Genomic DNA, 12,202 nt, shown 5'->3' on the forward strand with positions numbered 1-12,202 from the left:
TTTAAATGGTTTTTCCAACTTTTAACCACAACACTCCAAAACTCAATCTCTCAATTCTCATTCACTCCCTTTTTCTTTTTCTTTTTCTTTTTTTCTTTTTTTTTTTTTTAATTTTTTGCCCTATAAATAACTTCCACCTGTCTTTTTTTTTTTTTTAAAAAAAAAATAAGAACCCTCCATTATGTTGTCCAATTTTTTTTTAGAAACACCAATATTACAATAATTGCACATTTTTTTCCAAAATTACGTGCACTTTTTTTAAATAATACCGCCACCATAAGTTCCACTGTTTTCCTTTTTAAAAATTCTTCTATTTGTTTATTTATATTTTTTTAAAATCAGCTTAGAGACACTTTTCACAAAAATGCTCCAAAAATCCAAATGCTCAACTCTCATGCATTTAAGGTTTTTTTTTTTTAAGGATAAAAATAACTACCTATCTAACAACTTTATATTTATTTATTTTGTTATTCATTTTTTTTTTTTAAAAAAAAAAAACAATAACTACCCATCCAATATTTCCTTTTTGTTTTTTTTCAAGGAACTACTACTAACATTTAACTTTGAATGTGTTTTTTTTTTTGGTACGTAGTATAATATATGACATGCATTAGCACGAGTATACAGTTCCTTTATCAACAATTCCCTATAACACTCAAAATCCCCAACATTTCACTTTGTTTTACGAGTATTTTTTGGTACATAGTATAATATATGTCATGCATTAGCACGAGTATACAGTTCCTTTATCAACAATTCATTATATTATTCTAAATCCCCAACCCTTCAATTATATGCATTTTTGTAGGCACTACCCTCTAAACAATTTCCACTTCTCTAATCATAAAAAAAAAAAAAAAAAAAAAAAAAAAAAAAAAAGTACAACACGTTTTTGCGCAATTGGCCTCACCAAATAACTATTTGAAACAGATTAAAGTATACAACTCTTAGAGAAAGACATGCATATAACCCATATGACACTAACCGAGTAACCCCTATAACACTAAACGGGTAACCTCTATAACTTTGACAAAGTAAACCCTATAATATCTAGCTACATTGCATGTCCGCCGACATAAAAAGAGTAAGACCCTGTTTTTTGAGCTTCTAAGCGAAGCAGAGAATATCATATGCAGAGCAGGTGTCAGCATGATAGAACAAGTGTCAGCACATTTTTAATACGATTATTAATACTCAGTAGAGCAAAGCTAAGCAGGGTTTAACAGAGTCGACCAGTCCAAAACCGACCATTGCAGCCCAAGTATAAGTTATACCATCAAGATTAACTTTCCATAGTTTAAATATATTTTTTCTTTTATATCCGTGCATTTTGCACGGGTACACTCTAGTTAAAACAAATCTAACACGATCACACACGACAATAGTTATTTATAAAGCACAAATATTAGTCAAAAAGTGTTAAAAGTCAAAACGTATCATCTAATTATCTAATTTTGGACAAAGAAAATAGTAACCACTTGTCCACTTTACAAAGTCATGGTGTGTAGTAATAATGAATAAATGATAAATATAAATCCGGTTGAAACAAAGTAAGCTTATGTTCAATGTGTTAATGCATGTTCAATAATTAGTTCTTCGTTGTCAAAAAAAAAATAAAATAATTAGTTCTTCATAGTTAGCCATTAAAACAATATTTGGCATATTTGCCTTTATTTGATCTCTCTATACATCGCTATACTTTATACAATGCTCCTCACTTCAGACCCCCTATGTTCTCATGTTAAACCATTCAACTTTCTCTAAGTGGAACACTATAATCCTTCAAATATAACAAACAGACCAAGCTGCCATTCACAATTACCCATAGTAAACAAACCTTGATGATCTTATTCCAAGGGACTTACCATCGCTTACCTTAATCACTTCACAAGAACTCACTTTGAGCTTTAATTTGTCAAGCTGCTAATTATACTAAGGCTAAAAAGACTTCATTCAATCCCAACAAATTAAACACACCACATATATCGCTCGTCTATAAGACTAGAAACGTAATACTACCTCCAGTCCAAATTACTCGTAACTATGGAATATTTTATATCTCACAAATAATACCCCAAAGTTGCGAGTAATTTGAACCGGAGGTAGTATAAGATCATTCCACTTGCAACATTTTTATCAGTCTTTATCTGCTCTTACAATATCAGTTATATCACATTGAGACTTTTGCCTAATTCTAGTCTTTATCTCTCGATACATATATTGTTGTACAAATGCTCCTCAGTGTTATCTCTCGATACCATACTGAATTACTGATGCAAGTATGTTATCGATCCAACATTTAAAGCTTAAGCAAAGTTTCATCTGATGCTGGTAAGAATGGTAGCACCTGCATAGATTCTTCTCAAGCTTAAACATCCACCTTTCTGACTCTAAGGGAGGTCTATTCTTAAGAAGTTTTTAGTCAACGAATACTTGAACTTTTCAGGAAAGTCAATCATTCAAGTGAACCAGGAGCTTCAAATCAAGTTGACTAGTCAATTGGATAATACAAAACCAAGATATTCTAGTTAACGAGTCACACACAGGAGCTTCACAACCAACTGGCTCAAATCAGCCTGTTACTTCACCACCAACTGCCAGCTCCACTAAATCCAACTCGGTTCCATAGGCGTGTGAGCTACAACTAATTGACATTACAGATTTACAGTTCCAGAGGTCGCTAAACCTAGCAACTTAAGGTCTTTCCTTTTGCTGATCTAGAACTAATGAAATACTTATGTAGCCTGTAAGTGATGAGATATTAAAATAACAAACAGTATGGTAAAACGGTAAAACCTGTATGATATACCTTCAAATTCCAAATTACTTCAAGCATATTTCTCCAATAATACTCTAGAAACAAAGTGCATCGGGTCACTAAAAATCACATGTATAAAGGGTTTATCAAACAAAAAAAAAAAAAAAAAAAAAAAAAAAGATTGAAAATAGTCCTTCTATATAGAGGTGATGCTCTACCATCATTTATGATAGAACAACTCCACTAAATTCAATAAGCCTTCCATGAGTCTGAGCTATACTCATTGCATCCCCAAAGATTACCCAATTTTCCTTTCTAGTTTGTCACCAAATGATCGCTCCACTTCATTATTATCAACAATGACCCTACCATCCTTCTCTAATAAATTTCTTGCCCCACATACTAAAGGGAAAATTATCTACCAACGCAATTCAACATCATTTCTACTCTCAATTCTTATGCTCAAAAGCTTTATTACATCGTAGAATAAGGGATCTTTCCATGTTATATATCTAGCAATTCTAGTAACATTGTTAAGCCTAAACCAAACTATATGCAATTATGCATATACCCAAAAAAAAAAAGGATTTTGTAGTCAATACCTGCAACCCATAGTCCCATACATACATAACTACCAGAAACCATAACCTCAGAAGTAGATGAGCTTCTTGGAAGCATCAACAATGACCTACAAAACTCACATTCCTTTGATACTAAGTATGCTTTTTCACGTACATTTGATGCTGTGTAAAATTGTACAAGCAGCTTTTCCAAAACAATTGGTTTACTCAGAATGTATGCCAGAGGCTTGAGGTCATAATTCTTGTATTTTAGTTCCCTTTTTTTTATAGTCTTGAGCTTACTTACCAAAATACGACCTGGAATGGAATCCGGTGCACACCAATCCGTTGTAGGATCATCAAACCATAAGCACGCTGAGAAATATATGATGACAAAGTTGTGCTAGCTATATATGCTTATACAATGCGGAAACAACCTGAAATAAGTTTCGCTATTAATATAGTATCAGATTTAGCACCCTGGAACTATAATTGGGGTCAATAACATTGTGTAATTTTGGGTGGGAACTTAATTCTATCCAACAGAGAGAGAGAGTGAATTAAGGCTGGTGGGAGGGAGGGAAGGAGGGAGTTAATAAAGGGTCTAGGTGGTAGGAAGTGGGGCGGTGAAGGTGGAGTGTGGTGTGTTGTGGAGTAATTGTGTGTTAGGGAAGCCTTTTGTGGAGCAGTATGGAATAATTCTAGCGAGTTTAATGGATGGATTCTTCCTCTTCCTGCCGTCACAAACTGTTCTTAACACTAGTAAGGAACTAGTTAGCTAAAGTCTATACAACAATGATAACAGCTTCTCTTATTGCTCTAACATTCTTGTTTTTTGGGATGACATTTGCAGACATGTAAGGTGTGATATACAACCCTGTACCTGAAGATCATAGAGCTGAGGCAAAAGTGAAGATTTTGCATTTTTGCAGCAAAGTTACTAAGAACGTATTTGAGTGCAAGAGACATATAGAGCTTAGATGCAAGTTGCAGAGTTTAACTTCAATATATTGCAACCCGAGCCTCTAATGTTAGGGTCGGAAGAAGTCTTAACCAAAGTATTTTATACAGAGCACAATAACATTATGAATAAGTGTTCGTAAAATATTTACGATTTCCCTCCCTCCCTCCCACCCCCACCCCCCACTTGTCTAAGATAACAGAGGAATAAGCACAAACAAATGGATGTAGCATATAAGCATAGAACAATTATTCAGCATTTCAATAGTAATACTTTTCTCATCCCTAAAAGACAGGCCACATCTCTAATATGAGTCATTCCAAATAAGCCAATTATATATTAAGCGCTCTAATATACCATCAACGCATAAAGGACAAAGCAAATCTTAGAATGAAAAGAGTAGGGATCTGAATATACCTTTGCAGGAGAAGATCGATCTACACCAGTTAGGATATTCTGTGGAACAGGTGTAATCAAATAAATAACATTCTTCAAGGTATCAATGCCTCTAACAATTCCTAGAGCACAGAATAACTTTAAAACATCAATCTTTTGATAAACGCTATGCTATATATGCTTAATTATACAATCTGATTAGAATTATTTCCTAGCTTGAAATCAGGACTGAAAGAGAAAAGTTTTACATTTGCACCATAAATTCAGGAAAACAAAAAAACACAAAACTAATGAATCATATGCGTACTGTACACCTATGCACAAGACACCATAATTTTACATGACAATACAAACAAGTGATCCTCAATGAACAAGGACAAGACCAGCTTCATTTTGTATTTTAATGATTGGGTGGCGATTCCCCTAGCCTGCCAATAACAATATGAACTAAAGGTAGTGCTAGCTTCCTAGAGCCAACATAACAACTAAACTTCCCCGACCATGAAAGTTGAGCCTCAATCTCTCTCTCACTTCCAACCCATTCAACTAAATAAATTACTAATTCAACACATCAAGTAAAAGTAGTAAGACACCGAATCAACTACTGGGAGCATTTCAAATCTCTTCTCCATAACCTACTGATGAAATACAAAAGAAACAAAGCAGTCAAAGAGTCATAAGTAATGGACCTAAAGGGATTTTCAAGTGACTTCACCCCTATGAATGAACTGATCTGTCAAATGGTTTAGTGCACAGGTATTGCCTCCTTATAGGACTTGCTATCATATATAAACATATATTTCCCATATCATACAATCACTATGTTCTATGCCAATGCATAGTGTGCTTTCAAATAACAAATTATGACTAAATATCTCTTTCAAAACCTGAAGCATAATCTAAATGGCATATAAAACAGAATATAAACCAGCATTACTGTCAAAATTTTGTATCCAGTAGAGATTGTATCTTAATAATAGTAATATAGATATATACAACATACCAAGGCCACGACAGAGAGGCAAAGATTGGGAATCTGAAAAGCTAACAGCTCGCATTTAAACTGTAGAAGACTTCAGAATTTGGTGCGTAGCATGAACATTACATAAATATGGCCCTGATCATTGAAACAGGCAATCGTACATTGGTACATATTGATCCAGGTATTGAACGATATCAATTATGAAATTATGTGTTAGAGAGTAGTAATACTTCAAAGGCATAAAACCATCACAGAAAGGTTACCTAGTTTACTCAGCAGACCTCAAAATTTGAAGATACCGAATTTTGATACTTGTTATAGGGAGTTTGTAAGGAGTAAGGGAGGCTAATGCAAGAGCAAGTTCTTTGATTGTGGTGATGCTCTTGTCACTTGGAAAGCACTGCCTAAATTAAGCCACCAATCGCAGCTCTCTGATAAGACGTTCTTCATTTTTCACCAACACCCTGGGAGGAAGTTCAATTAACACAAAAATTGAATTCTCTTAAAGTTAGAAAAGTAATAGAAGTTCCATGATGGCATTGCTGTGCATATATGATTGAAGCTATATATCACTAGCATTCTATCCCTTCACATAAATTATAAATATATACTTCAGGAATCAGAAACTTACTATCGATCAGTTGTAAGAATCCTTGAGAACAGAAGTGATATCCAACAAGTTCACAGAACATTCATCAAATTCATCCAAACAGAATGCACCAGGCCGGCCACCAGGTAGATTTTAACTCTCAAATTAATATTTATTATAACCACGTGTGTGTTGCAGCAATATGTTTCAACATATTGACCAGCATATCAAAACCAAGACCTTTAGTACGATAAATGAAAGTAACATGTCAACTATATAGCCAAGGAAGAAAGAAAAGAAGAATATGTTTGATATAAGATGGAGATACTATTACAGCCTACCTTTCACCCAGGCAGGAGTGTTGATAACAAGAGGCAGCTCAGCTGCACCAGAACTTCCATACTTACTCGAAATTTGTAGGTTCTTGCTATAATGATCATACAAAGCATAAATACAATTTAAGTATGTTTCAAGGTCCCTTTTTGAAGAAACGTCACAAAAGAAATAGCATCTGCAGACACCCATGCAAAGAAACAACAATCAATGATCATATCTCAAGATACGTTCAATGTTTGAAGACAAAAAATCTCGAAAAAAATAAAATGATAAGTCTAACATATTAATGACAAACATATACAGGAAGCCATGAGACTGCAGTTGAACAGAAGTTGTAATTCATTATACACAAATGATAGACATAAACTCCTCATGTAAGTATGAAACTCTATTGGATTGGTACGCATGCCTTAATAGTTTATGGAAGACCTCTACCGGGAGACTTTACCCAAGAAATGGCCCAAACAGGTGGAAAAAAAAGAGAGAGAAAATCCTGACAGAAACAAGCAGGGAAGTAAATTAACCAAGGACAAAGTTCAAACAGCTCCAACTTCCATAAATTTTCCAGTGTCTCAAAATGTTCAAGATCCTTCCACTTCCCCCTCCCGCTATCTCCATTTCCTTAACCATCCTTCATTCTCCTCAATATTCAAAATACATACATAAGGCTAATTAAAAATGAACTTCATCATTCCAAGACCTCAAAATAGTTTATACTTAAAATAGCATAGCAAATATAACTTAAAGCTAGAAATTGTTTGTCAAGAATAATGACAAAAGTAAAAACATGAGGACTTGTAATATGATGGTAAATTAATCTTTGCCTTCTCTTACAATGTTTGTGGATGGACAACTAGCTCTTTGATCCCTCCCTTCTTCCACAGCACCAAAGCTCTGATTAGTCATCTTTGACTGGGTTGCATTCACATGTACATGCTATCAATCACAACTAGAAACAGAACCCATGCAAACAGTAAAATCAGTGTTTCTTCAAAACCTTACTCAAATAAATGTTATTCATGGTCATCGATAATGCTTGCCCTCAACATCAACCCAAACTCATAGATCAAATCTATTATATATCCGACAGAAAAAAGTCTGATTGCCTACAACTGAGGCACTTAACTCCAAGCAACCACCAAGATTCACAAGACTTCACAATGAACAACCAACACCATCAACTACATTTTCAGGTCAAACATAAACAATAATCACACAAATACTACATCAAATTATTACAATCTAGTCAAATGGGCCGCAAATCAAACCACCAAACATTAGAGTACAAACCATTAGCAAAGAAAACAAGACAGAGGTATTAGATGCCACAATGCTCCTGATAATAGTTCATAGCACTTTAAAATCAATAAAAACTGGCATACATAATATACAACAAGTTAAGTCAGTCATAAGTAAGCATACCAGATGATGAATTAAAACCAAAGAATTTGGCCACGCATGAAGATAATTAGTTGAGGTGGTGACTTCTTGTACCATTCTTAGTTCTTTGGACTCAAGGGATCATCCTATATTGAGAGATAAATGCAGTAATAATATATAAAAAAAAGCAAAGAGGATTTGATTTGCATTAAAGGAAATTAATTCACTACATTGAAAATTCTTGTAAGTTTATAACTTCTACTCATAGTAAAAAGGTTCGTCTTTCCTCCTTTCTTACAAAGGTTTACACTATCCTACGATTAACAAAAGCAATCCTAAAGTAATACATTGTGATAATACTAATGTACTCAGTCTTCATTATTTGATATTGTTTCTTCTCCAGCTGCTTCTATCGGTTGAGCGAAATACGGATCAAGCTTGTGTCTTTCTTCAATCTCGTCTAAAATCTCAGCAAATGTCATGTTCCTTTTTTCCTCAAGTATTTCAAAATGATTTGCAAGTAGTAACTTCACAGATACACACGAAATTGCAAATGAAACATAAGATTCATCATAGCCACGCGACTCAAATGCAAAAACCTCGAAATTTTTGTTGAATAGAGGGCCGCCAGAGTCCCCCGAGTTGAGAGGTAATTGATGTAGGATCTTCCCACGATTCTCATAAGAATCCATATTCAACTGACAATCTTTACAAACATACCCAAATTTAAAGGAGTAGTGTTCTATTGAATGTCCTATGCAATATGCTTTCATTCCACGAGGAATGTAATGCTGCTCATAGAACTTAACAGGTTTAATGATATTGGGTTGATGAGTGTAAAATATGGCAGTATCCAACTCTTTATCAAAGAAAAGTAATCCACCCTTAAACACATTATCATCATTGAAAAACGACACATTGATGGCATTATCTTTCTCCAAATCTTCTAAATTTGACTCTTGCAACCAGTCCTTAAATACATGAGCAACTGAAAGTACTAGGGTTAATACAAGATTACCTTTCTTCTTCGAGTAAATTACGAACCCAGCAACAGCCGCTACGAACCCATCCACACCATGCTTCGAGTTAGTCACCGTTGCAATACTAGGAGCCATTTCTTTGTATAACTCTTCACAATCATTGCAATGCTGATTTTTTTTTTGGGTTTTCTTCAATTTTTTCTGAAGTATTTTAATCTGATGTGAGGCCAAAGAATTAAGAAAAAGTTTCCTTTTCAACATAATGGCAAGAAAGGGATGAGAGAATATCAATACTTCCTAAAATTGAGAGTAGAAGAAGAGCTCTCCTATGAGGAAACAGGGAATTCTAGGGATTATAAGTTCTACTGAAGAGGAAGAAGGTGATGTGTCGAACTGTCGAATGGCCTATGATGCTTTGATTCTACTGACGAAGGAAGAGAACGTCCCCCTCAACTTAGTGGCCCATTTGGCCCTATAATATTTTTTAAACACATTAAAAGTAATACGTAACAGTGTAACACGCACATGTCGATTATTATATTGTACATTTCATTTTTTTTACTCCTTCGTTTTTAATTACTAATCTCGGATGCGCACGGTCCAATTTGTAAAACACAATACAAGAAATAATTGTTAACAATAATGATGGACTGATGGAGTTTAGATGTTATTTTCTTTAGGCATATCGAAATTGTTATGAATGTATAATTTTGATTTGTGCAACAATAATTTGTGCAGATGTTTGAAATTATATAGAGTACGTAAAATCTATTACATTTGGAGTTTTGGACATAGTAATTAATTAGACTTTTTTCAAAACCCCTAAAAAATCATCTAAAATTGTCTTTAAAAATTTGCTCACCTCTAAATAATTTATTATTCATTAAAAATCATATACAATTACCTCATCCCTAAATCAATTGTTTACCCTTAAATAGTTTGATCACTCCTAAAGAATTTGCTCACTTCTAAATAAATTGTTCACCCATAAAGAATTTGCTCATCCACCCCTAAAAATTTGCTCACCTTTAAAAATCACATACAATTATCTCACGCTTAAATAATTTGTTTACCCTTAAAAATCATATGCAAATTAACTAACCTCTAATAAATTGTCCACCCCTAAATAATTTTCTCATTAATAAATAACTATCTTTTTGGCTCATGCAATGCACGGATTGTTCACATGAAATTGCATTGAGGGATGAGTGAGGAAATATCAATAAGTCATTATAAGTATAATGTATAATTGAAAACATGATTACATAAAGGAAAAATTTTAAATTACCACCCAAAAATATAACCATTTTCGAACTAACTACCCAAAAAAAAAAAAAAAAAAAAAAATTTAAATTACCACCCCTTAAAATAAATAATTGTTCAGATTAACACCCATTTTGGAAATCCGGTAGGTTCCACTTTAGTTATTTCCCTTCTTTTTTCTCCTCTCTTCTCTTCATCATCTTCTCCTCCTGGCTCCTACTCCACCTCTTCTGCCATTAAAGCTCCCTTTTTCCCACCTTCTTTCTCTCTCCTCCAACCCTAATTTCTTCCCCTTTCTTCTCTATTCTTCACATTTCTCATCTTCCCCAGATCAATAAAAAATCCCTAATTTTTTATACCACCAAATCAAACACCCATACAAATTAGAAATTTCTCACCAGATCAAATCAAATCGATTCAATCCATTCAAATCCGATTGAAATGAAACCCACTGAAAAACTCTTCATAATCTCGTGTTCAATTTGCGAAGATCGTCGCTCTTTCCGCCATCTTCTGCGCCTCCGTCATTAGCGGCAACATCTCTCTTTGCTATCTCCCTAATTAATTAAGCCCACAAATTCCCCCAATTACAATGTCACAAGAACCCTAATTTTTACAAAATAGTGAGATTACCTTATGCGAATTGAAGTTCATTCGTTGTTGAAGATGCGGTTGCAATTACAAAAAAAGCTCAAATTTGTGGATAAATTGCAGGTAGGATTGAAAATTGAATTAGGGAAAGAGTTTTATAGGAAAAATCAGGGAGGAAAACAATTAAAAAGCTGAAAATAGCCGTTTTTAGTCGTTACGTAGGGCCCACAGGTCAAAAAATCACCGGATTTTCAAAATGGGTGGTAATTTGAGCATTTATTTGATTTAAGGGGTGGTAATTTGAAATAATTTTTTTTTGGGTGGTTAGTTCGAAAATGGTTACATTTTTGGGTGGTAATTTAAAATTTTTCCTTATAGAAATTGAATTGTTGGAATTTTAAGGAAATCTTGTCGTCTAAAACCACCCATCAAATACTGTTTTTTGTCAAAAACTACCCACTTGAAAATATGTTGCCTAAGACCGCCCAAATAAAATTTCTTGTTGTCTAAGACCACATGAATCAACTTTCTGGCATTGACTTCAATTCCGGCGTTGACCTAGGCACGTGACAAGCACGTGACCCCCCTCCCCCTTTCAATTTTTTTTTCTCAAATTATTTGGGTGTTCTGGCTCTTAAATTTCTCTCTCCTCTCTCTTTTCTTTCCTCTTCTTATCCTTCTCTTGTCCTCCTTCCTCTTTCTTATCTAGCTTCTCTTTGTCCCTCCTCTTCTCTCTCTGTCCACCACCAACATCCACGACCATAAACAGCAACAACGACACAACACCAACAACATCAACTGCAACAACAGCGCAACAACAACAACAACAAAGCCAACAACCACCGTCGCGAGCCAACAACTTACTCTCTCTTGTAGATCTTGTTTTAATTAAGGTTAGATTGTACGTAGATCTAGTTAATGTTTTATGTAATTCTGATGTTAGTTTATTAATATTATTAGATAATTGTATATTTATATATATTTTCTGTAGTTATTGTTGGTTAATTATGGTTTTTTTTTTTTTTTGGTAGATCTAATGGTTTTGATTTTTTTGGGTGGTATTTTTCGATTTTGTTGTGTTAATTTTCTTATTTATGGGCTTATTTTCGTTACTTGGGTTAATTTTCGGTTTTTTTTGGGCTTGATTTTTGTTTTAATGATTAATTTTGGTTTTTGGCAATAATTTTTGAATGGTGGTGGTGTCGATGGTGGAATGTGGTTGTGTGTCACGGTGAGGAAGAGGCTGGTGGGAATGGTGGTGGGTAGGTTGATGGTTGGGGTAGTTATGTTGGTTGGGTGAGCTGGTGGTTATGAGGTGGGGCTGGTGGAATGGTGGTGGTGTGCGGTTGTGTGTGACAGTGGGGAATGGGCTGGTGGAAGTGGTGTTGGGTAGGTTGGTGGTTGGG

At 34.4% G+C, this 12,202-nt stretch overlaps 1 pseudogene; it reads right to left on the reverse strand.

Annotated features, from left to right (window-relative positions):
* Positions 1-4,638: 4,638 nt before the first annotated feature.
* Positions 4,639-7,488, reverse strand: LOC145643194 (polynucleotide 5'-hydroxyl-kinase NOL9-like; annotated as a pseudogene).
* Positions 7,489-12,202: the final 4,714 nt, after the last annotated feature.

The sequence above is a fragment of the Chenopodium album genome, chromosome 8 (genome assembly GCF_948465745.1).
Source record: "Chenopodium album chromosome 8, dcCheAlbu1.1, whole genome shotgun sequence".
NCBI lineage: Eukaryota > Viridiplantae > Streptophyta > Magnoliopsida > Caryophyllales > Amaranthaceae > Chenopodium > Chenopodium album.